The sequence below is a fragment of the Pagrus pagrus genome, assembly GCF_965226575.1.
Source record: "Pagrus pagrus genome assembly, chromosome: 4".
Taxonomy (NCBI): domain Eukaryota; kingdom Metazoa; phylum Chordata; class Actinopteri; order Spariformes; family Sparidae; genus Pagrus; species Pagrus pagrus.
The window spans coordinates 7,652,870-7,679,325 of NC_140188.1; the positions used below are offsets into that span (position 1 = coordinate 7,652,870).

Below are 26,456 nucleotides of genomic sequence, written 5' to 3' on the forward strand. Positions count from 1 at the left end.
AAAAGGGGATGAATTATTCAAGCTCAGCCTCTGTGCTCTATGGAGAAAAGCAGAGTAGGGATACGCATACATCATATATTAAGGCATGTGAATATGCACAACTCACACACAAAGAAAAACTCTGTCTCATCTTGTAGCCAGCTTTAAGGCTTTACCAGAAAATTCAGTGATACTATATACATCAGCCCAAATCCACGATCGGTGGACTCTGCTGTGACGAAGTCAGAGACGGAGGCAATTCCTTGCCCCTCTGCAGCAGGGATTTTACAAGCTCTGAAAGCTCCCCTGAACCAAGCAACAGCAACATAAAACCAGAGTTGAGTGCCATGCTCACTTTATATTAGACCACGACACTTTTCTCTCCAGCTGAATGTCAAATAGGTTATCAAACACCGAAAACAAACAAAAGACAGCAGGAACAAGCTGGAATCATTTGCATGAAAAACTGTTATGGACCGTCTCTTGACGATGAAGTGTAGAATGAACAAGTTGTCCAAATAAATCAAAATATAACGGCATCTCAGACTGAGTAAACAGATGCTTGGAGAATAAGACAGAAATGGGGCTGCAGTTTTAAAGAGAATGTAACGGAGATATAAAGTGAAAGACTACAGTCATTTCATCAAACTGTGTGTGTGCGTCATCTCTGTGTGTTTATGCGGGTATGCGCATGTGTGCGAGCGTGGTATGGTCACAGCACAGTGATTGATGGCTCTATTATGGTCTTATTTGATCTACTGTGTAATTACTTGCATCAACACAACCTGTCAGCCTCAATCTGCCTAACATCATGGGGCTCCTGAGCAGAATGTTGCTCCCTGAAAGTATTGTCAACAATGCATCCTTTTTTATTCCCATGCACTGATCAGATCCAGACAGTTATTCAGACAGTCCACATGCTAGCCTTGCTTCTGCAGAAAGATGTATATTCAACCAGATTTAACTATTCAGATGGCCAAAACATGAGGCTTGTTTTTTCAGTGCCTGGGGTAGAAGTGTGTAGATTTGTAACCCAATAAAAAATAAAATAGAAATGAAAGTAGCAGGGAAATGATTGCATGAATGACATTCTGTTTCATCATGTTGCCTTAGCTTAAAGGATATCTACCCAGCAGAATTCTTAACTATTTTAGAGCGTTGCTAGGCAGCAAAATGTAGTTGTAATTTCCCTTCAGTTTGTCAAAAACATTACTCAAAATTAGTTGCACAAAAACAGAAAAGCTTAAGCTTCTTTACATGTGTCAGCACCACATGAGCTACAGTCAATATTTCATGAAAAACAGGAATTAATTTGCCGGCGCCGGGCAACATTCTCAAAGATCTTTTGCACCTGCTTGTGCGAGGAAAAAGAGCAGTAACACTCAAAACACCACCAGTCTTTCCCAGTGGTGTCAACATATGTGATGAGTAGACAAAACCATTAAGGAATTACTGCTTAAGTGCAGGATGAAAATCATGGGCAATTATTACAACCATATATCAGAGTTTATGAATATAAGCACATGTGGACATTAATTAATCATGTGTGGACCAGGGTGTGGTGAAGCAACCTGAGTCTAGACTCTAGACAGACAGACAGAGGAGCCAGATGGCTGTGAAACAGCAGAGTCACCCCACCGAGCCAACACTGGAGTTTGCCCACAGCGTGAAGCTCTTCACATCATCTGTCCTCAAAAAGCACAGCAATTACCTCCGGAAATGAAGGGGAAAAGCAAACCTTGAGTGCTTCTGTAATTACATTCTGGGTAAAATACCACTAATTAAACAGGTAAAAACTAGCTTAACTCTCTTTAAATGCACACCAGCCAATAACATTTAGGCAAACACTGCAACAGGTGTAAGTGTCAACTTCTTTAAAAACCATGGATACAAACAACACATCTACTCTTTCAGGAAATCCCCAGCTAAAATACTTAATGGTTTGACGTTTAAATATTTTACAGTTCATTAATTTAGTCTTATTTTAAGGTTTAACCTTAGTTGTGGTGAAGGCCGTCCTGGTTTCATTTTGATTTCCTAGAAATCACGATTTTCTATTAAAACATGCCAAAGTACCCAGGTCTTCTTTTTATAATGAGCAATAGTTATGAATGAATGTCAGGGACAGTATGTCAACTGGTATGTTGTAGAGATCCACTGTTACTGGATTTTTAAAAATTCAATAAAATAAAGATAGTTTGAAGCAGCAAAAGCAGATAGCCAATTAATCGCAGTTCCACCGATACCGTTTGTAAAATGCTGCAGCCTTAAGTTTATTGTTGGGGTATTTTTTCTCTGCAGTGGTCATTCTTATGCAGTGTTGTCTTACTAGCTTATACCAGAAGGCCGGCTGAGACAGTTGACAAATGGTGGTGATCAATGAAAATGTGCGATGGACACCTCATTGACAAACCACTTATGTAAACTGGGTCTTAGCCAAATCAAAATGGGGCCTCTAGAGGGAAATAAACGTGTGTGATACAAGCACATCAAAAGACCTAAAAATGACCATATAGGCTCCAAACAGTGCTACCTTAATGCCTATGTGAACAGTATCACAGTTGGAGTGTGTTCAGAATACTAGCCAGCATCTCTAGACACAAAGGAGAGAAAAAGACAGGAGAGGAAAGGACTGGACAGCCAAGAACATGGTCACTCAGGCAACACCCAGTAATCTGCAGATGCCCCGAGTGAGACTTGGCCATGCTCTCTGACACATGGCAATCACACGGCTCAGTGCAGAAACACAGGCACATCGTCCGAAACACCACTGACTCAGTGACGGACCTGGAAGCACCAGCTGCCCTCTGACTGAAGATGAATGTACGGACAGGGACCGCCTGTCTCCCCCCCTGAAGTGTCATCCTGGAGGCTTCACAGGCAGAGAGACGAGAGGTTATTCGGAGCTGAACTGAGAGTGTTAAGAGCGACGGTTTGATTCAATCAGTGGCCACACTTACAGGCATGAAGAGTTTCATTCTTAATCTGTTTACTCAAGTAATCCACTTTTTGTGTGTGCTGCGTCTAAATGTCATAACTTGTTTAGAATAACCTGGTTAAGCTCTGACTGCTGTCAAGAGGATTAAGTTAAATGGCCTTGCATCAATTTTTAAACTGGTTACTGTGGCTTGAGCTGCACACATCTTTACTGCATTCATTTGTTGGCAAATGTTGTCAGTGCAGATGGTTTTTCATTCTTCAGTCCTGTTGAGATTCTGACATTGGCAAGAAACAAGTCATCACATGTGGTAACTTGTGGAGTGTAACTGATTGTTTTCCGAAAAACAAGGTACCCAGGATGGACAGTAATATTACCTATAGTTGGTTTCTTGGTTTATTCATTTACACAAATACTCTGACAAATTTTACTCTATGAGGGAGCTATCTCTTAGTGTCTTTGCTTTATATCCTGGGCAGGCTATGTAGCAAATCATGGCTGGATTTTCACGTGATCTTGCGATTCCTAGCCTGACGCACCAGATGGTTTCCTACACAGAACCATCTGGGAAGTCGTCTTGGAAAAAGGCTTGTACTTTCAGTTGATTGGATGTATCATTTGTCTATCACCATCTTATGATCTCTGGATCTCATGATCCCATACAAGTTAATGTGGTTTGGGCAGCTGGACTGCTTACCACGTTCTCGTGTGACATGACAGCAACAGTTGGTGGTGGTAACGCACCTGTAGTTTGTTTACGTTTTTCACTGCTCAACCCTTTAACACTTAAAATTATTATTCTTATTTGGAACCTTGAAGCTTGCATTTTGAAATCAGTTTTGTGTTTTACTGTTTTTTGAGGGGGGTTTTATGTGAGGCACTTGTTTGTTTATATGGAAGTTGACATTTACAAAACAATTGTGCATTGTATACATTGTTACCGTGATATAAAATCACATAGACCAGGTGGAAGATTTTGACAATACTGCCCATCTTGCAGTTCATCATTATTATAAGTAAGCCATGGATCCCACAGTCACTCAGCACTTCTGTCAGTAAACGAAAGTATGCAGTGTTTGGATCTACTAAATTAAAATGGGATTAACTTCAAGTCCTACATGACAGATGACAAATTAAAACAGCACACTGGGGTCCAGCTATACACAGAGAGCTAGTATGACATCAGTTTACAACAGTCTGCATTTAATAATCACAAGGAGTCCAGCAGACTTCCAGAAGAAAACACTGTTCATGCTTTGGACCAAAACAGTTCAACAGTAATGTTCATTTAAATGTTGAGTGTTTACAAGCATTCTGAACAGCAGCAAGCCTCATTGATGTTAATGATGCTGTGCATGTTGTATTTGTTTTAATGGAAAATAAAATCTTCTGCAAAATGTTCAGCTCTCATGAATATCTATCACTGGTATGCATTAATATACTTATCGCAGGACTGTAAATGAGTGTGTGCACTTGAATACCAGAGGCCTAGGGATAATGACGACTGCTTGATGAACTGTGTAGAACACATTTTCTCCTCTTCAGCTTACTCTATTTTCCTCTGTCACTCTCAGGCTGCGTCCTTCTTTTCCCTGCCAAGCTCAAGATGACCCCCCATATAACAGGTCACACACTCAATCTCATAAACCTGCTACAGAACACCGGTCGAAACTTGTAACATGGTCGACTGCTGGAAGCACAGTAAAATCATTCCCACTCACTGACTGAAATGACAGCTGTCGGAGGAAATGAATGAACAAGACTTCACTGACACAACGCAGCAGCTGAATACTCACAAATTCACAATGGTGAAGGTACTGTACAGTGAACAGAGCTGAGATGCTGAAATGTATTATCATGCAGTACCATTTTCATCACTCTAAAATCATCACATATACATTAACACATTGAGTGAAAAATCCTTTGTGGTATTTAGTACAAAGAACTGAATAAACATTCAGGTAGCAGCTTCTCACTTTTAGCCGGCACTGACGGTCGCTTTCACATGTGAAAACGACAAATGGTGGCGGCAGGTCACATGAGGTGGTACTAATTAATGCTAATTCCCTGAGTAATTTGATGACAGGTTGAAATTAAACTTGGCTGTTGTCAGGTTGGTGTGCTCTCAGCAGCCGGTGCCTGTACTCAGCCAAAGATTGTTTATGTAACTTCACTGTACAACTCCAACAAAGTGACTGGTATGTCTCCAAATAATCAGTTGATCACATCCCATCATTCAAACACTCAAACTTTCATTCATATATCCTATCTAGTTAATTAAAAATGAAACCAGTTAATAGGAAGTTTTGATGGTGGCTTTTAGGGGTTTGAATCTCTCTGCAACTCATGATTCACTTCTGATCCAGAGGGTTACAATGCGATTGTAAAGCAATCATCTATACATCTTTACACATAAACATTTTGGATTTTTAAATGCAAGTATAGTACCTGACATCAACAAAAACATGCACTAATTAATGCTCTGTGCCTTCTAATTCTTATATCACAATGGAATTGTTGCTGTTTATTCAATCTCTTGGGCATTTGCCTTTATTTTATCATAATTGATATAACAAGTCAACTTTCTAATTATCCATGTTATCATTAAAATGAGAGATTGATTAAGATTTTCATACTGTATAACATATATAGTATTAGCAACAATAATAACATTTAACTTTACTAGAAAATAATTCTAATAAATCAAAAAATAAATCGGTGTTTCAGTCTCTGGTTCAGATAACACAGCAAACTTTTCTTGGCTGAAAGTCTCTTCTGACCCCTTTCCAACCAGTAAGCTCTTTCGGGCAAGGGTTAAAAATGTTGTTTTCAGACAGGGCACTCAGGACCAAACAGCCCATGGATCTCTGTGGATGCTCCAAATCAGCCTCAGAGTTGCTGCTCAAAGGTTGCCAAAAGACCAGATTTCAGGATGTTTTACAAATATTTACTCTCAATGACCGAAATTAACATCTCTCGGCTCACCAGCCAAGCTAGTAAATTTTACCTGCCAAAATATCTCTTACAGGAGATTAATATTTGGTCACTTTTCGACAGCAATCTGTTCGTGGGCTGAAATCATGAAGACTTCAAGGAAAGAAGGGAAAAGTTTGCAGTTTTTGATACCACTTCATGTCGAGCCAATGAAGCAGACACCCAACGGTCTGCTATGTTCAGACAGCAGGCAAATCAGATTTTCTTCTCAAATCAGATCTGAAAGACAGTGTCCACACTGCATCGTTACCACACCAACCTATCTGCATGGGTTGCTGTGGTAACAACACTGGCAGTCAGTAACTATGTACGCTGGTAACGTGGCTTTCCAAAGCATGAGAAATATAGATCCATCATCTTCCCTCCAAACAACCCCGCTGTCAAGTCGCAGAGAAGACAATTTATTTCAACGTGACTGTCCATGTACGATTGTTCTCTGTATTGTATTCTATACAGCTCTGCTTGTAGCAGCATGGTTTCTGCTCAGCCACTCTGATGCACTTCTGTCTCTCTGAAGTTGACGTTGTCGTGTGTTGCGCTGCCAGCAACACAAAAAACACTTTGAAAACCAGTAAGTGCAGCCAGAGCATCCGAACTGAGACACATCTGTAGGAATACAATTTGGATCACATTTCAAACCACCTCCATCGGTGGTTTGGACCCAGTTCGCAAAAAATCGATGTGTTTTTCTGCTGTCCAGACTTCCTAAAATCAATCAGGATACAATCTGGATATGCCAAAAAATTTGCTGGCAGTCTGAAAATAGCCTTAGATACAGGGCCACACTTTTACCTTGATTTGATTAGTTCGATGTTGGCTCCGCAGGGACAAAGTTTGAAAACATGCAAGGAATGTATGTACAACGGGCTGAGGTATTAAGCAACATATGGCTCATGGTAGGTATTTATTTAAAAACCCTGTTTGCTTCACACCGCCATTATGGCCACACTGCCATTCAAAGCTGCAGGTTAAAGACGCACACTGAGAGAGAATCCACAGGAGGAGGAAGAAGTGGACCAAGTTTATTCAGAACACAACGTATGACTGTCATTCTTGTGTTGTTGAAATTGCTGTTTCTGTTTTTTCTGTTTTACCTTTAATAAAAAAAAAAAATAAAAAAAAAACAGTGTTTGATTGTATGCAAGAAACTACTCTATGAAGTAGCTCATTTATATAGACTTTCATGCTCTGACATTTCTGGGGTTGTGTAACAATGAAGAGACTGATGCTCAAGGAGCTACAGACTGTAACGAGAGTGACAGCAGAGATTTAGCTCTTCAAATGTAGTGTCACAGTCTCTGCAAGCTAGCCAGTTCTACCTTAGAAATATGACATCTACTGCTGTTTTAAACCTTTTCAACTCAAAAAAGTGGTTCCATAATATAAAAAAGAAGCGGATCTACAGGTGGCTCTAAGACAGAAAGAAAAGATTAGTCAGCAGCGACATGATCACTGGGGGTTTGAGAAGTTTTGGACAGTCAGAGATTTGATTTAGAACTCTGTAAGCCTCGGCAGTGCAAATTTACTTTTAAGCCTCAAGGACGTTTCTGGGCCAGTAGTGGCTCACTAATTTGTTCTATGCTCTTAATAAAGTCAGGCATATAAAAGTGTTTCAGAGAAGTGGCTCCGACTCCAGCGCACGCAGAATGAGGGCAGAGGGAACAACACTGACTCCGGGGGCACTGGTCGATAGACATTGGGGACATCATGAACATAAACTATTTTATGAAAAACTCAATCACACTGATGTTCTTTGAGACTGTCGGAAACAGACAACTTGTAAAAAAGAGCCCAGTTTCTGCAGGAAGGATTACACTCGAGGGTCTGTTTAAACAGGGAAAGTATGAGGACAGCTACACAGCACATCTGCTGGCTGTGAGTAATGACCACAAAACTGCACGGCTGATTGGAAACGTTAACAATGACCACTGCAGGATTGTAGCCACAGGGACACTTCCTATTGTTAGCTGTGAAGATGAACTTGGAACAATCTAATCATCGTTAAGCCTACACTGCGAACACATTGTTATTATGAAGTGCAGGCACAGCTGCCACATGGATTTAGCTCGGCTGTCCTCCTGTGCCCCGGAGTAGCGACGAGGCTGTCCTGAACTTCTCCTCACCCCGTTCCCCATCCTCCATCTACTACCTCGTGTTGTGAAACAGAGGTTTCTCCAAGGTCAACAGTGACCTGCATCAGCCATGGCTGGCAATGTGCCACTGAAGAAGAAAGTTCCTCAGAGACTGGGGCAAAAAACACACTTTAATTGCTGTGAACTGTAAAGCTGGCTGTCAAAAACAAGCCAGACAGCATTATAGTTTCCTGAAACAACATCATTTAAGTCCAAAACCAGACATTAGATGCACATTCTAAAAATGTATTACACAATATACAAAATGTGTTAGTGGCACCATCATATCAAGGGATTTTAAGAAAAGAGAACTTTGCCTCATGTATTGATGTTCTACAATGATGTTTTTATCCGTCACACTGTGCAAGCTATTGCCAAACAGAATTCTAGGTTTTCATTCTAGTCATTCTGCATGTATTGATTTAGACCTGGGACACCTGCTGAATGCAATTATGGCGCTGATAGAAGTGAAAACCAGCAGTCCCACTTTAGGTGTGAGAAGACACAACACTGTGATACCAGTAAACCGAATAAATAGTACACCCAGATTCTCTCCAGACACCCCATATTTAAACTATGTGCAGACGAAGTTATCAGTGAATAACAGAACAGTGTGCTTTCTAGGAGAAAATATGCCACCTCCTAAAACTTACACCTGGGATACAGAACCACATATGCACTTTTATCCTCTCTTGAACAGGCATATCTGCTCTACTCGTCTGGCTGCAGCCCGGTCCCCTTGAAACACTATATGCGAATAAAAACTAAGTAAAAAAATCTACTATAATAAGTAAACAAATAAATCTATATATATACAAATTTAACTACCTTAGTAGCAGTGGACCACACTGATCATTATATTTTCTACGAGTGCTGTCCATTTTCCAGACACAAACTTGATGTTGGACACAAGAGGAAAATAGGGCTGGCCTATATGGCCTTAGAAGAATATTGCAATATTTTTAGGCTGCAATACACATTATATCTTTCAGTAGTTATCTAATGCTTACAGGTAGAGCCCGACCAGAACTTCATTTTGGGGCTGATAGCGATATTAGGAAGTAAAAGATTCCTATATCGATTTATCTGCCGATATACACACATTTTTTGCTATGATCCCTCAAATGTGGTTATCAAACACTTGTGATAAAGATATGTAATGGAGGATATTTTAAGCATTATTATTGATCCCACTGCATGTCTTGTAAGACCAGTCCTCCTCCAACTGGTTGCTTTCTCTACTCTTGACTCTTACTGTTAAAGAGGTGGTTTATGTAGTTTCCCTGGTAAACACACCCAATCTCTTCCGCCTCCCTCCTGGTCTTCTGCTGCTCCTCTTGGGGTCACTCATCCTCCAGAGCAGAGAGTCACTGGGCTTGGCAAAGTGGACAGGCCAGGTGTCTGCTGGTAGGCTGCTGCTGGACCCTAAGTTTTACTTACTTTGTTAATTCCTTAGTTTACTTTTACTTCTTCATGCATGTTTTTTCCTCCTACACTGTGTGTATAGGATAGCACCTGAGGGGGGAGATGGCTCTGACAGGAGGGATACTCATAGAATAAATAGGATAGGATAGATAAAATCAGCAAACAGCCTGCAGCTTTGAAAAAGCCACATACTATATGACCATCCTACTGTGAAATAAAATATGGTCAACACAACTTATAGAAAGAGGCAAATATAAGCGTCCAGACAGGGGATGTTCAGCCCAAAGCCAGGGAATATGAGATAAAGTACTCAAACATTAATCAAAGCATGTTTTATCAGTCAGAAGCATGATGCCAGGATTCAGCAATCTCCACAGCCTTTCAGCACTCCTAACACCCTGTATTCATATTAACAAGAAGAGTAAGACTGTCACACTGTCCCAAGCTGTGTTCCATATAGGCCATCTAATTCCATGCTGAATCATCTTCAACCAAATGCCACGGCAGTAATCCTTCTCTGCTTGAGACTCTGGAGCAACAGTGAGGCTCTCCAGCCAGATGTTCCTTTCAAAGCAGTCCAACTCTCACAACTAATAGCATTAGCCAGAGACACACATTTAGCATCAAGCCTTTGCTTGAAATTGGGCTTCACTATGCCCATGCGTACAACATACAGAGACTTGACTGCATCCCCAAAGGTACGAAAGAGATATGCAGTGCAGTATGGAGCAGATAAATGTATCCACTGTTGTTCTATTGTGTTAAGCTGCATTTGTAGACTAGACAAACTGCACATACACAATTTACAATGATTTATATGTCTTGCCGCTGGTGATAGCCATGACCTGAAGCCTTATATGTCCCATTCTTGTGAACATGATCTCAAGATTACCTTAAGGGAATTTCTTTAAATGTGGCACAAAAATCCAATTGAGGATGAACTGATTAGATATTGGTGGTCAAAGGCCAAGGTCACTGTGACAAAACAGATTTTTGGCCATTACTCAACATTTCATATAATAATCATGACAATATTTTACACAAATGTCTAATAGGATACTATGACGAAGCAATGACATTTTGTATATGAAATGTCCTGGTCGTTATTCAACGCCTTTAGTCAGGAACAGCAACTTGATGAGTGTGCAGACAACCGCAAGGCAGTAATTCTAGTTTTCCTGATGATTTAGTTTCTTGATGAAGAGGGTCTACACAGGTAGTATAATACACTAATTCCCTACTCAATCAACTTCAATTAACCAAGAATCAAAACTGGCACAAAAAATCCATCTATAGGGCACCATAAATCATTATTAGGTTTATAATCCCAGACAATAGAAGACAAACTGATGTGCCTGCCACTGAAAAATGAACACCATCTGAGTTGATTGACTATAGAAGCCAGGCTGCCATCATGTAATTAACCAAGGGAGGCAGAACATAATGTAGGTGTCATGAATATATGTATGAGCAACACTTTTGTGCTGAAGAAATCTGACATTAAATGGCATTTGAATCAGAAGCTATGCACCGCTGATGTTTCATTAGAGAAATGCCTGAATATTCAGAAGCAAACTGGTAAGAGTCCATCAAAATGGCTGTTAAGAGTTAGTGCACTGAACGAGATGGAAAAACAAGCAGACAGCAGACAAAGTATGTCCAAGCGACTAATTATAAAAAGATCCAGTTAGAATGTGGCAGGGAGGATAATGAGCCATAAAAATGGATGGTGTCTTCGTTCATTATGCTGATCCCTTAGTATTAATTGTAATCCAAAACCCTAACTCTCACTAAGCCCTCCATTATTTCCCCCTTACTTGAGCCACATTAAATCAGCATGTGATCTAGCTCTTAAAGAGTCCTTCATGCTCCAATATCAGCAGGAAATGGAAACATCCCAGCTGTACTGGAGAAATAAACATAAACATCTAGGAGATTGATTACACTAACCTTTATCAAAAGCAAAGCCTTCTCGGGCGAAGCAGGAAAGCAGGATGAACATGGCACCCTGGCCTCAGTCGTCTAATGGCAACAGACTGCAGGCTACAGCGCAACAACACTCCAAGACCAAAGGGAATGAAGTGTAAATGAAAACATAACATATTCGAAACAGAACCATCCCATCAACAACGACAGCCCTGTCAGGCATAATGTAGAAATCTGTATTCACAGCACACATCATTAACTGCCTAGTGGCTTGTGTGCAACAGAGAATTATAAATCTGTCACTTCCTGTAATACGGACCTCAGATGCCTTATGCTACACCAATAAAGTGAGTTAGTCTCTGTAGCATGTGTTCTGTCAGCAGCTGAATTGGAAAGAGAAATCGCTTATACAAAGACCACTTTTCCATTGGGAAGCTACTGTTGTATGACAGTGAACATGTATCTGTATTTGTTTGTGCACAGCACTGAGGGCAATGCTTCATGTTATAACACAGCATATAGACAGGTTTATTCTTTCACTCACTGCCTCGGGAAAACATAACAACGGGAGCTTAAGTATATGCAGTACATCCTTTCATGACTGACAAGCCATGCTACCATATTCAAAGAGAGATATAAGCATCTAGATGATCAGAAACTTCTGTATATCAAAGAGAATCTCATCTCAAATGGGTCAAATGAAGCAGTCAGATATTACAGGCTACAAGCTGATATTTTGTGCTCTAATTTCCATCAAACATGTTGTTGTTTTTCTCTATCATCACAAAATATGTGCACATTTTTGTTTTGCTTTACTTTTTGTCCACACCCTTTTTAATCCTAGCCTGGTTACAAAAGAGTACAGAAGCTGAAAGAAAATGTCGATTTACCTTTCCAACATGATTTGAATGAATCACTTTTTCCAATGTAAAGCGAAGAAGAGGTGCAACCAATGAGGTCACCTGCAGCTATCAAAAGCAAATACTGTTTGTCTTTGACTTGTTATCCACCTAAATCCATGTCTTTGGTTCCATGACTTAAATAAGTATTTCACCGCTGGAACGATGGTCTTTTCATAAAACTGGGCTGACTATGTACTCGAAAGATGTAAGTCCATTTGAAATTGGTGTTACATGACTGGAGAAAACAGAGGAGAAGGGCTGTGGTATCCCCCTTTGTTCAAAAGGTGGAAAACCAACAACAACCACAATGCAATGTGTCTCACTGGGCGGATGAACGCTTACTTTGGTGGGTGACTAACTGCAAGTTGGGCCAGCGCCACTTGGTTTTGGCTTGTCTGGTTTCAAGTAGGAAAAAAATGGCAGCCTGGTTACAAATGTTCTCATATTTCAGTCAAACAGTGCACTAGAATATGTTTCTGAAAACTTTTGAGGCGAGAAATAGAAAATGCAGTAACAGAATCCTGATTCATATTTGATCAGCACTGCCAACTTTTGACAGTTTGATCTTAGTTTCTGAGCTGCCACCCTTCTCAATCCAACTTTAAGTCCGTGGAGGTGGGCATACAAAAATGTGGAAGTACAATCTGTAGTTTGATCAACAGCCCCAGAGTCCAGAGGTGTAGGTGCAGGCACAATGAAGAAAAGTTTAATATTGTTAATTTGCATATACTATCCAACTGCTGGTTGAAAATCACAAAGTTTCCCTTGAAGGATGTACTAAAAATGTCTCAACAGAGACAATTCAAACATTAAATCACTCATCCAGTAACACTACATTCTTTTCCTTAGAGTCAAACACAAATTTATTTCAAGTGTTTTAAGCTAGGCCACATCTCATACATGGCAACTATTTTCTAACATTACAGCACATAAACAAGTTTCCTGGCTTTAATTCATATATATTCCTATTAGATACAAATTGGACAAAGATTTCCATTTCCCAGCATGCCCCCAGTATCCCTAGAGATCTTGAGGAAAACAGCCAAAGATTTTATTTACACCTTCACCACCTAGTTATCAAGTAGTCTTTGCTGCATCTCCACTGTGATGTGAACGCTTTGCATCAAGTAACTGGCTGTCACCCTGCCGCAGTGAGCAATATGACTTTGCATGTTTGCCTGATCAGAGATGCAGCTCATCTCCATAGAAATGAGCGTGTGTGCGCAGGGTTTCATCCCCTATGGGGGGAGACAACACATTAACACCCAGGCTGGGATTTGGGTGACTGCCAAAACCACCTCCACCCAGGAGTAAGCACATTGCTGCTGATGATGATGATCCAACACACTTGCCCCTTGCTGTAAACACTTCTGGTTAACAATGGCTCATTAACTGACCACTGCTGAGTAATGCTAACAATGTGTTGCATGACACATGCTACTCAAAGATCACTATGTTCTGCAGATTTGGCATGTAAGGTATGATGTTTAGCAAAGCAAAAATATGTTTATTTGTTATCTGGATATATTGAGTGAAAGGATTTAAATGTATTAATACGTACATATGTACTGTTTGTAAAGTCCATCATGCATAGTAGTTTAGCTTAGTGACAGACTAATCTGAGGAAAGAATGTAATTTACATACTGGTTTGAACAGACTTCCTTGTAAAATGCCCTTCAGAGGTTGGCTGAGGGAGAGGGATGCCAAATTGGATCAGGCATCAAAGGAATGCCCTCTCAATGAGAGACTAATAGCCCTTTTCCAGACACATGTGCTGGCTTGGCTTGACTCGGTTTGACTCGGCGCTTTACCACAGCAGTGATTCACATCTCCATGACAACAGGGCTACTTGCTCGAAGGTGCGTCTTTAACAAAAGATGCAATCGTCTTCCATTGATAGCACTGTGCAACGGTTGATGATAGTCAGCTACTTATCATCAGGGAGTTTAAGGCTTTTGATCCGTTTTTGCTTTCGTTGTTGCTCAAAAAAACGGATACGGGATGACAGATGATCTAGAGGAGGAAGAGGAAGCACCATTTGTCTCTGAATGATGACAAAGCCCATCAGACATCGACGCAACCTGCTTAGAGGTGCTTGGGTGCAGTTTGACCCAACTCCGGAGATGGTCAATCTCAGGCTTGAGTTGGCATACAGACAGAGTTATATTCTTCTTCTAAATACTTGTAAAGAGCTCAATTTAAAAAAAACAATAGGACTTTATCTTGTTAAAAAAACAGTTAAATTTATAAATAAATACAACATTTGCAGTCAAATTCTGTTCAATGTGTTTTTGTGAGCAGAATAATCTGTACTGTATGAGGTCACAAACAACCTTCAGCTCAGTATAGTGGGTGTGCATGTGCTGCATGTGGCTGTGACAACACTATGTTTGAAATTGAAGCAGAAAAGAAGAAAAGGGTACCCATTCTGCTGGCTCAGTCAATTTCATTGTCGCCACTCTCTACAGGATTTTACACACTTTTCCACATCATACTGCAGCACAGAAACGCATTTGTATTAAAAAAAAGTCCTGAAAGACAGGGTCACCCACTGCTACAGAGCCCCACGCAACCAGGAGTGAGCTGTTCCCTGGTAAACATTACCCCACTGAGCTGGGGGTTTGCGGCACAGAATGCACCCAGACACAAATGCAGGCAGCAGCCAAATAATATACCATCAGTGTCTCTCTGGGGTAACACTGCATGAGCGAGTGAGAGGGATGAGGATAGCAAGAGAAGAGTAGGGCCGAGGGGAGAACTGAGAGAAAATAGATCCATGGCCTTTGCACAGTCGTTTGACCTATCTGTAGCATTTCCTCAAGGCACTGGCTGTTGGTTATCAATGAAACCACAATGAGTCTGTACCCAACAGCGTATCCATTTTGCTGGTGCTGTTCTATAGAGAAAGTTGACTTACAGGATAGCCTAGATTCGTATTTAGGCAACTTGGGCTGCGTGATCTGACGATATATATGGTGATGATAGAAAAACGTCTGTTATTTCATAATGTGTTCTATCATCTATTTAGTTGTGTCACGTATTCGTACTCTTTACAGCAATATTTTCCACCAATTGGACGACCCTTTGTGATCTTCTGCGCGGATGCTGGCAGGAAAATTTGCATGAAGGCAACACAAAAAAGAGAGTGAATATGACACAGAAGTGAGTATTTCTCAGGAGGAGAAGGACTCCTACCAACTGAGAAAAAACGAGGAGCTCTTACCTTTAAGAGCGGCCACTTCTGTCACACAGACGTGGTTTGTTTATGAAAAGTCTGACACAGACCAGAAAATATTGCACAGCCATGATAAGAAAAAGTGATATAAGATGAATCAAGGGCATTGAGAACCTGAAGACCTCATGCAAATTAGAAACACAAGTATACAACTGTACCACTACCTAGTCATCCAAGAGACCAATAAAACTGAAAAAACATTTGCAGACATAGCAGTAAACAGAAAATGTTAAAAATGCAGTCATTCACTTTGTCCTTGTTTGAGGACACGAAAATGCATCTCAGCACATACTCCCTGAATCAATCCACAGTTCAGGTAAATCACCTTTAAACAAACAAATTTGCACAAAATCAGAATTTCAATTTACCCTCAAATCCTGAGAAGATTATCGTGGAGTAGATCAGATGGAACTGCTCTTGGCTGAAATTGGATGGCTCAGAAGAGAATAAACTTCACTGAGGAAGTGAAACTCCAGCATACTGTACCCCCCCTCTGATGCATGTGGTTCAAACTGGAAAAGGCTTACTAAAGGATTCATGAAGGTGAACACTGCTATTCCTGATAAATGACTTAATTATCTCACCATACAGAGCATGTAGCATATTGAGTACTATCTCAGGTACATTACCAGCATTAATGTGATACTTAATTGGTCCATGTAGGTAAATTATCTTTCACTGACCCAGTCTACACACAGGTCTGAGGGCTCCCAGCAGCCTGTAGTAGAGATTCATGCTCAAGGACATTTTTAGCAAGATATCGGTGGTGCCAAGGGGATGGAATAAAAAATACACAAGTTTCAGATCAATAACAGTTCTTATAGAATGGCTTGGCATGATGTCTGACAAACCCAGAACCAGGTCGAAATGTCAGTAGCATTCTTCATGTCACTGAAAGTTATTTGTTTGTTTTTTCAGCAACGTAAATTAAAGTTTAAATCCATTATAAATAAGTTCTAATGTTAGTGCAATACATGCATGTATGCCATGAGTCAGTGTAGTAAAGAGCAAAAAAGGCAAGGTCCCATTAGGTTATGTTTTGAGAGCAGCAAAGAAAACAATTGTGGGGGAAAAAACTGGAGCGTGACATTTGCAAAATTGTACCAGAGGCGCTATCGATCCAAGATTGATCAAAGTGCGCAATTGACTCAACAGCAGCAGAGGGATGCTTACAGTGAAGGCCAACCATAACTGAAAGCAGCTTAGGCCACACACAAGTCTCAATCCTTGTCTTTCATCTATTATGCATTTCCAGATATACTGATTGTCCCTTGACGACAAAGCTGCAGACTAAAGGAGTTTTATTTTTTCAGTGAAGGCAGCTGGTGACCATAAAGGGTTGGCTCTGGTGTGGTTCAATTGATTTTCATTCAACACTGTAAAACAGAAGTTAATTAATTTAGGGCAGCTTTGATTCCATTTTCAATAAATTCACAATGCAATAATATGCTTTGCAATACCCAATAAACACTGTATTCAGTTGCTACTATGACCAAAAAAAAAAAAAAATAATAATTAAAATTGCCAGCTTGGCTTTCAATATGGGGCAACATGAATCTTAGATTGTCTCTGAAGAAGGCAAGACAACCTTCAAAGAGAAGGAGATGGAAAGTCTTCCCTGAAGCCATCATAAGCGAAAACATCTATTTGTTGTTAATATGAAAGAGACTCTTCTACTTCTTCCAGGTTTACACTCTAAATAAATGGAAGTAATGTGAAAGATGCCTTCTGGTTTTTAACTGTTGAGATCTCTGGGTAGAAAGAACCGATAACAGAGAAGAAGAAAACACAGAGATCAGCATTTTGCCATAGAACTGACTACCAGGGTCTGACCAGAGGGAAGAGGCAGAAAAGAGCACACTTATCTACACAAAACACGAGAAAACATCATTAAATAAATATCTTTCAATAAATAACTTATAACAATATAATAAATAAAGGACAGTCCAAACTTCCTCCAAAAGGCCGATTCATACAATGACGGATGATGTAAGAGGCCAAACCTGATGAGCTGTAAAAGTTCAGATGGGGCTGATAACCACTGTGACCATGTTATTAGTCTTACGTATAAAGAAGATTGAAGAGGAACTGTTGTTTGTTTTGTTGGGGGGGACTAAAGTGCTATGAATATTGTGAGAATGTATAACAACGCCGAGATCAAAAGGGGAAGTACTATCTTGTAGGGATGCACAATATTAGAATTTTGCTGATATCCAATATTTTCCAACTAATTTTGGCCATTTGCCAGTAACAATAAAGGCACATATTTTTTCCACCTAACTGGAGAACATCAAGTCTTTCCTGTTGGTAAAATAGTTGGTAAAATAGACTTTCTTTGCTTTAACTTATCATTACATTAATGACACCATTGACATTTTGATTGGTTCCCTATAAACCTCGCTTTCACAAATTTCATCCGCCAATGGGGAACTTGGAAAATGAAAGCTGACTGGCGATGCAGTCAAGCTGGCAGCCTGGCACCATTTCACATGTCGTCCTGTGTTGTCAGTAGTTTCTACACTGAGGACAATGACAGCGGCACCAACAAAAGTCGGAAATGCTGTTAGGATAAACCTTGTCTGTTATCAACATATTATTATGCCTAATGTTAGCGGGACGGCCCACTGACAGATGCAGGCATACAGTACAATACTTTTCAAAATAAGAAGCCTACTTAGTTAACGATTCGCGCCATGTGCCTGCCATATCAGCATTTTTTTTTATTTCAGGTCGATGATGATACTTCATGTTAAAGGGCTGATACCGATGAGGTGCTGATATTATTGTGCAGCTCTGCTATTTTCTGATGTCAGTCACAAACATATTTTCCAGGGAGACTTTCAACAACTGCCAGAGAAAACTTGTTACGTCCACAATGTGACTCTTCAGACTCCATCACCGCAGACGTAATTTCTAAAAAACAGCTGAGGTCAAATCTAGTCAACCGACAATGTTTAAACAGTTTGTTGCAGAATGATGCCTTTGTCTTGTTTTCATTCATTGTCTGCTTCCTACAGGTGTGATCATAGCTCTATAATTTCAATCAAGCCTATTGTAATCACAAGATTGAGTAAATTAAATGCCTGAGAGAAAGATGGTGCAAATTTACTTTAAGCTACTTTCTAAGCTGTTAGCGATTTGCGGGGAAGCGAGCAATATGAGATTCAAAGCAGTGTCTGCAAGCAGAGAGCAAAAGTAACAGTTGTGCCAATAGCAACATGAAGAGAGCAGTTTACCCAGATGAGCAAAATCCCCTTAGTGTCAACACGCCTTGTGCCTGCATTGTATTCTGCTCTACTGAAGCAACTGTCAGCAGAGGAAGAGATATCTCTTCCTCTGCAAAACATATTGTTTTCAGTTTTTTTTTAACATGCATGCAACAATTCAATGTGAAAATGTCCTTGTTGTTTATCATGATCATATTCGCCCAAATGCCACTCTCAGCCTGGAGAGAAGTATTTTTATTCCAAAGTCAGCAGTTAAAAATCTGGATGTCACCTTTAACTCCCGTTTGAAAAGCACATCAACAACAACAAAACAAGTTTTTAACACAGTTAGATGGAGAAGTTCAAATTAATGCATTCATCACGTCAAAATCAGATGTTTTTTTACTCTGTAGCATTAAAAAAAACCAACTAGTCCAAAAAGCAGCTGCTATATTTGTCACTAAAAACAAAAACATTAGAAAAACATAATACAGACTCCACTCCACTTTTATAATGTACATGCCTCTACTTATTAACTACAAAACTCTTGAAGGATAAGCACCTTCTTACTTGGCAGACGTCACATTATTCCAAAGATGAATCTATTTTCTTAGAATTTTCTTGTGTAAAACACTTCTGTGAAAAACAGCTCAAGACTTTTAAACAAGACTGAAAACCTACTCTCCTCTAACTGAAGTGTATCATTACCTTTTCCTTGGGTTTATTTCTTATTTACAGCTTTCTGTGACTTAAAATAAACTCACTGTCTGAAACTAAAAAGAACTCCGCGTACAAAAAGTCACATTTCTCACAAAATGATTTACAGATAACAGACATAACAGGAAGTGAGTGCTAATCTGAAACCCATTTGTGAAGTCACGAATGTTCTTCAGGACGCTGGGTCTAAAAATCTCAGACGGAATAAATGGAACAAACAAACTGCAACGCCAAAAACATCTTCTACTCAGCCATTTCTCACTTTGTCTGGTGCAATTGGGTGTTTAGGATATTTAATTACGCCATTGCACAAACATTTTTAGGGTCATGAGGGGCAATGATGTTTAATTCTCATTTTATCAACCTGTTAACACTGATCTTACCCAAGCTGTTTTATCAGTCACTAAATGGAATATACATAGTCCCGAATCCAGTCCATTGTGTCAGTGAAACAATATGACATCCGTATAACTACAGTGAAAGCACTCATGGCGATAAAACCACCTTTTCTAGGTGCTGGAGATGGTTGAAAAGTGCATTTAGAAATATATTTTGACAGGCTGTCTGAACCTTCCTGCCACAAGATATCAATAAGCCAATGCATATAATATACCTCACCCACTGCTGCTCCTCAGCACCTCTCCTTTCTGCAGCTGTTTGAGGTTGACGTGTCTGTGAGGAATCTCCTCCAGCTAATCCCTACATGCATGATGATGCATCAACCGTATTCAATGAAAACTTTCCTCAATACTCACAATGAATTTTCACATGGATGCAGTGATCTATCTTTTACCTTGAAAATACATTTCGGGAAGTTGGGGAGTGTGTAACTCGCGGGCAATGCACCCTGAGAATATACATTTCTTTAATGATCTGTAGGATTATTTTTACTTGCAGGGGACTGGAGCTTATCCTAGAATTCAGTTGGCCAAAGGACAAAGACTCTGGGCAGATCGCCAGTCTGTTGTTGGAGCTAACTCAGACAGACGGAGTCAGTCTCTCACACACATACACCTATTAGCAATTTAGAGCACTCAGTCCAGCTAAATGTATGTCTTTGGTCTGTTGGCAGAATATCCACGAGTAAGCAATTGAAATTCCCCAAATGACTGGTAGATTGGACACAGACATTTGCTTTTAGTTTTGATCTGACAGCTAGCGACTGCTCCCTCATGCCAGAGTGAAATATACTACTGAAATAGAACAGAGCACAGAGTGAAGATGAAAATTGACTCTCTTTGAATTGAGCAAGCCAGCTACCTGTGGGATAAATTACTTCTTACATATGTTCTTTGTAGCCAGAGGTGTCCTGTGGTACTACAACAATTTAGCTTCTTAAATTTGCAGACCAGAGGATTCAAAGTGTGATACACTTCCTCCTTAGTCTCTCTTCGACCTTGTTGACTGCTTACTGGACAGGAAATGTGCTTTACATAATGAACATACAGAGAAAAAAGGGGAACAAGAAGACACTGGAGGGGAATAACTGGAGTCTCAGGAGGGTGCTTAGTTCAGTGAGAGGCTGAACTGAACACAAGCACAGACACTCAGACCGAGCCAGTGTCAGAATGAGACCCAACAATCAACTCACTTTTTACTTCCAACTAGGTTGTAGTTGATTGTTGAGTCTCATTCCACAGTCATCAAATTCTGACGCTTTGGTCAGTCGTCTCCGTGAATTGTTTTAAAGCCCAATAAACACAGATAATGCTTGACCGGAATTTCCCCCATTTGTCCAGGGCACTGAAATCATCCAGCACACGTGAATCGGCACCAAGTTTTTGTAACAGAAACCCTGATTCCTAGGTACTTCAAGTTGTTTACACTGAGTGGCAACATCCTGTTTAGAAGCATATAATCAGTTAAGCTCCAGTGAACTCTGCTTACACCAAGCCTGGAGAGCAGTCACTTGGTTCAGGCATGCCAACTCTCCAGTCACATCACCCAACAAAAGCCCCCCGCTTCCTGTCTAATTTGACTTTCCACACAATATCCTCAAAAATTTTCACCTTAGAGATTTTTCTTTCTTTATTCAGTTCTGATTCGGGGAAATTACTCTCAAAAGCATCTCCTAATCAAAAACAGCAAGGATGAGTGATTACTAATCATAGTCCAATATGCATGGTTGCGCCTGTCATAAGGATAATTGTAGTAGCGCGTGTAATGCCATTAAGCTAATGAAAATAATTGATTTGGCAACTATTGGTGATCATATATTTAACGAAGCAGCAAGGGCATATCAAATACTGAGAATCTGTCATTTTCTCATTCAAAGTGTCTCAGCAGGCTGGTGTGCTTTCTATCTTAGCTGGCAATTCAAAGTCATATCAGAGAATTAACTATCAACTCACTGACACAGATGGGAAGGGAATACTGCAGTAGCAAGAGTAATGCACCTCTGTGAGAGGAATTTATCCTGGAAATGTTTTTAAGTAAAATCCTATGTTTGGAAACTGGAACAGGACTTCATTACCACTTTATAGAGCGTTGGCCAGCAAGGTGAAGCATTTTCTTTCAAAAAATAACTCAACCTGACTATTAACCAACTAATAGTTTAAAACCAATGGATCAATCATTGCAGCCCTACTCTGTGCATGAATTCCAACATCCATAATGTCAAAACTTATCAACCCACTCCTGAAGCATTATCTTCTTCCCTGTTTGTTTACACTCTCTGCAGTATCCAAACACATATTCTCATCAAATTCTGCACACTGTACCTGTTAGTAGCTTTTTTTCAAGCAGTCCCTTGAGACTCCCTTCAGAGGCAAATGTGATCGCAAGCCACAAACATAAACAGCTTACTGCAGGAGTTGCAAACAGAAACTGTATTTTGCCATATTGGATTATACATGAACATGTGGAACGTGAGCATATAAATGGATGGCAGATAAGTGGACTTGTTGCACAAGTGTTGTGTGTGTTTTCCATACTTTTTTTCTACTATGAAAGCATTGTAACCACAAAAGTTCAGGTTGACAGCAGCTCCAGTACTTTATGAAGAAGGAATCTACCACTTATAACACCAACCTTTCAAGTCTACAGGGAGGGTGTGATTGATACTAAAAGAATATAATTTGGGAGGAGTGTCGCTTGAACAAGGTCTAAATAAGCTTGACGACAACTCTGACCTGACATGGCACTCAAGGGAACCAACAGTGTATTTCATGTTTTTGTGGTAATATCAACCAGTTGTTGACAGCACATGAGAAATCTGTTCCTCCCAAATGACAGGATCAAGGTGAACTTCTTCTCACACCTCTCTCCATTACCCATCTGATCATAGTTGACTTGCTGTTGAGCAATGTGACTTTCTCCTTTGTCAGAGAACTGTTCACTGAATGATTAAGTGACAATGAGCACAGCAGAAATACCCACTCCTTTTTTTACATCTTGGAGAGAGCAGTGAGTCAGCTGACATGTTACAAAGGGGTTTACTATCCGAGTATGAGACAAAAATCCACTTTGTTTCTAACTTAATGGTTAGAAGACAACAATCAATATCATCTCGCTTGTGCCAAAATTTGATTAGATGTATGATCAATATCTATGATCAGAGTTTGATGGAAGCCTGAGCTTAAGTTGCAGCTGAGAACAGCGCTACATCTTTGCCTTTCTTACCCTCAGGTGTACATAAATTACAGGGAATGAACTTTTTTTTAAAAATACAAAAATGTGAATTTATCGGTTATTTTAATGGTATCAACCATGAGAAGCAGTTAACTATCCGTTATTGTTATCGGCTGTGTATCCCTACCATAAGGTCAATAATTTGATCCAATAATCTAATAAGGAATGTAGTATAACTAAGTTGTCAGACGCACTGTTTTTATTCTATTACTATTATACAAGGTCAAAGGGGTACATCGATATACACACAGAATGGCACAGAATAACAATACCACCAGCCGAAAACAACAGCATATTGGGAGAGAGAATGAAGATAAGAAAAAAATGAAGAGGTCATAAACACCATCTTATTTCTATGCAAGTAGTGTTTTTTGCTGACTACTTTATGAGCCATTTCAAGCCAGAGAGGACAATTATCAGACTAGGATTCACATTATTCTGTTTTTCATATCATAAAATTTAAATTATCAGGGTTTTTTAGGGCTCCAGACTAACTTTTCACAGTGGTTGCACTGGTGTGCCTAACTGCTTCATCTAGGTGCACCAGCACATAATTTTGATGCACCTAATAATATATTCTAACACATTATGTTAATGAATTAAAATCTGAAAAAAGGTGAAAATGTATGTTTTTCTTCATTCAAATAACAGCATATGCGAAAAGATTGAGAAATAAACTAAATTAATAACTAAATTTCAGTTGCACCGGTACGACCAATGGAAGTGTTTAGTCGCACTTGACAGATTTTTGGGTGCATTTGAAACCAAAATAGTCACACCCTGGATGCCCTGTATGTGTGTACACGTAAACTGGTTGACAGTCTTATCCATGTCAACCCAGAGATAAACAGACAAACTGTCCACAGTGGTTCTGCTTGTATTAGGCTCCAGATCTGCATATCCCATAACGGGAACATTGTAGTAAATTAATAAGTTAATGTCATTTTGATGAGGAAAGAAAAAAACACCAGCACAGAGTAAAATATCTGTACAGAGCTGAGGGTTCTGGGACACTCCAATGTAATGTTTTACACTCTAAAGTTGTTTTATGTCAGTTGAGGTGCATCTTTCTGATGGGCGCTGCCCATTTCATAAATCTAACGAAATGCCTGATGTCCCATCTCAAAATCTAAGACCGCTTAATATGCAGGCTCTCATTATGTTAAGGAGCAGTAATATCAGATCCATTTTATCATCAAATTTGCCATCTAAGCAGTTCAACAAGAACTTTAGCTGAATAACTAAATAAAATTTTAAAAATACCAGAATAAGACACTTTTTCATGATAGATGTTCAGACCAGGATCTCCTGCACACAACTTTCCCGAGATGCTCCTTGGAGATGGAGAAGTACATTATTATTTCATTACTCCACAAATTGGACCCCATGAGAAACAGTTAAGGATCCTTCAGGATCTTCAGATCAGCTCTACACTTCAAACATAATCTGAATTTATGAGCATAAAAATTTCTGTAGCCATGGCATCTTACAGGCTGAGGGCTTGCCGACATGATAGCTTTCGCCACCCTCTTCTCTCTGGTATTATTCATGCACGTTTTGTGATGTCATTGAGATGAAGAGGCAGATATAATAAAAAATAACGGTGTCATCTGGTGCCATGATTGCTGCATTATATGTGGTTCATTTGTATGCACATAATATGGATGGAGGTTGTCTTTTTGTTTGCAAACAAGTCAAATCAAATCACAATGGTTTGCTACCCTAAATAGCACACCACAACAAAGCAGTAATGGCCTCCATTAATTAAAACTGTCATTCAAAAGTTTGGGACCTGTATATCACTGAGAAAATGGATGAAGTGCACTGTTGTATGATGCATGTCAGGACAATTACTTTACAATATAAACATGCACAGAGGAGGCAGATGTGACATTAATTAAGCCCTGCATTCAGTAACAGTACAATGGAGAAATGACTAAAACAAGATCAGTGTCTGGTTCAAATAATTGTCTATTGTCTAGACAATCAGTGTAGACCACAGCGTGTTATTCCTTGAACACATTTCCTGTGAAAATAGCACTCTCAAAGTGTGAGAGGCCAAGGTGTCAGAGACTCCAGCCATTGCAGTACTACTCTCATGTCTGAACATGCCAAGGGCTACAATTTGTCCTGCTCCACAAAGTGGATTTCTGTTGTGCCAGAACAGGTCGTAATTAATCTCTAGTGTGCTAACAAGGAGAGGCGAAACCACTGCAAACAGGCTCTGCTGTAGTACTCCTGCAAATGGTCAAAGCAAAGGTGTAAGTTCCTCCTACGGCCCTTTCATATCATGTTACACCGTGCCAATGGAGGAAACTGTCTTCATTTGCTAACCCTGGTCTCAAAACCTCAACCACCTTCTGCTGACGATCATTGCTTCTCACTCTCCTCTCACTTAGCTGCGTCTGTAATAATATCATACAGCGAATTATGAGAGCAGACACTTCACGTCTGGTGAGAAAGTGGAGGAAAAGGCTAGAGAGAAAATAGTCCCTGGGTCAATATCGATCTGGGAAAGACCAGCATCAAACACCCAGAAGTTTTCACACTTCAGTTAGGAGCAGCTCCAGGATACACCAAGAATATTCATCCTCATTAACACACTGCTGAGGAGCTGCAGTGCCCAAATTATCACCACACACTGACCGGTTCTTGAGCCCTCCTTTTAGGGCTGCTAGCAACTCTGAATTCCCTGAAAACAGCTTAATAAAGCATCAATGATTAGCTGATGAAGTGATAAGTAGATGGAAAGAAAATGAATTGCCATTGGATGAAACGTTTCAGTCATTTTCCAAGCAAAAATGTCAAACGTTTGCTTTTTTCAGCATCTTAAATTAGGGATGCACTATATATATGTGGGACCGATACATTTTTGGCCCAATATATATACATATACTTTTCCTAGTTTGGCTTGACTGTTAATTAAGCATTTATCCTGTTATATTATCTTCCTGAGTGTCGTGCTTTTGCTCTGTCTGTCAAAGCGCTTTGAAAATTTTGTTTTTAAATGTGCTCTATAAATAAAGTTATTATTATTATTATCATAAAAGAATAAGTGCAGCCATTGTGCTCTTGACATCAAACTGCTGCACCTGGATAGAGCCACGCAGTGTAGACTAAAGACCCAAACACCTCATTGGCGGTGTTAACGTTTTTTACAGGTTCAGAGGAAAACAACATGTTTTTGCAACTTGTATTACGTGTTCCACCTTCCAGGGTGCCGATAGGTGGGAAAAAGTCTGTTTTAACACAACCAGTGTTATCAGAGCTATGGAATATTAAATCATCCATCTTTGCTCACTGCATCTTCTAGCATTTCTCACCCTCAGGTCCCTCCGGTGTGCATAAACTACAGGTTAATTATGGGTTAT

The 26,456-nt window shown here is 39.9% G+C and overlaps 1 protein-coding gene across 4 annotated transcripts in view; it reads right to left on the reverse strand.

Moving 5' to 3' along the window:
• The window catches only part of nbeab (neurobeachin b), a 224,487-nt gene that overhangs the window by 196,363 nt on the left and 1,668 nt on the right, over window positions 1-26,456 (reverse strand). The window lies entirely within an intron of this gene.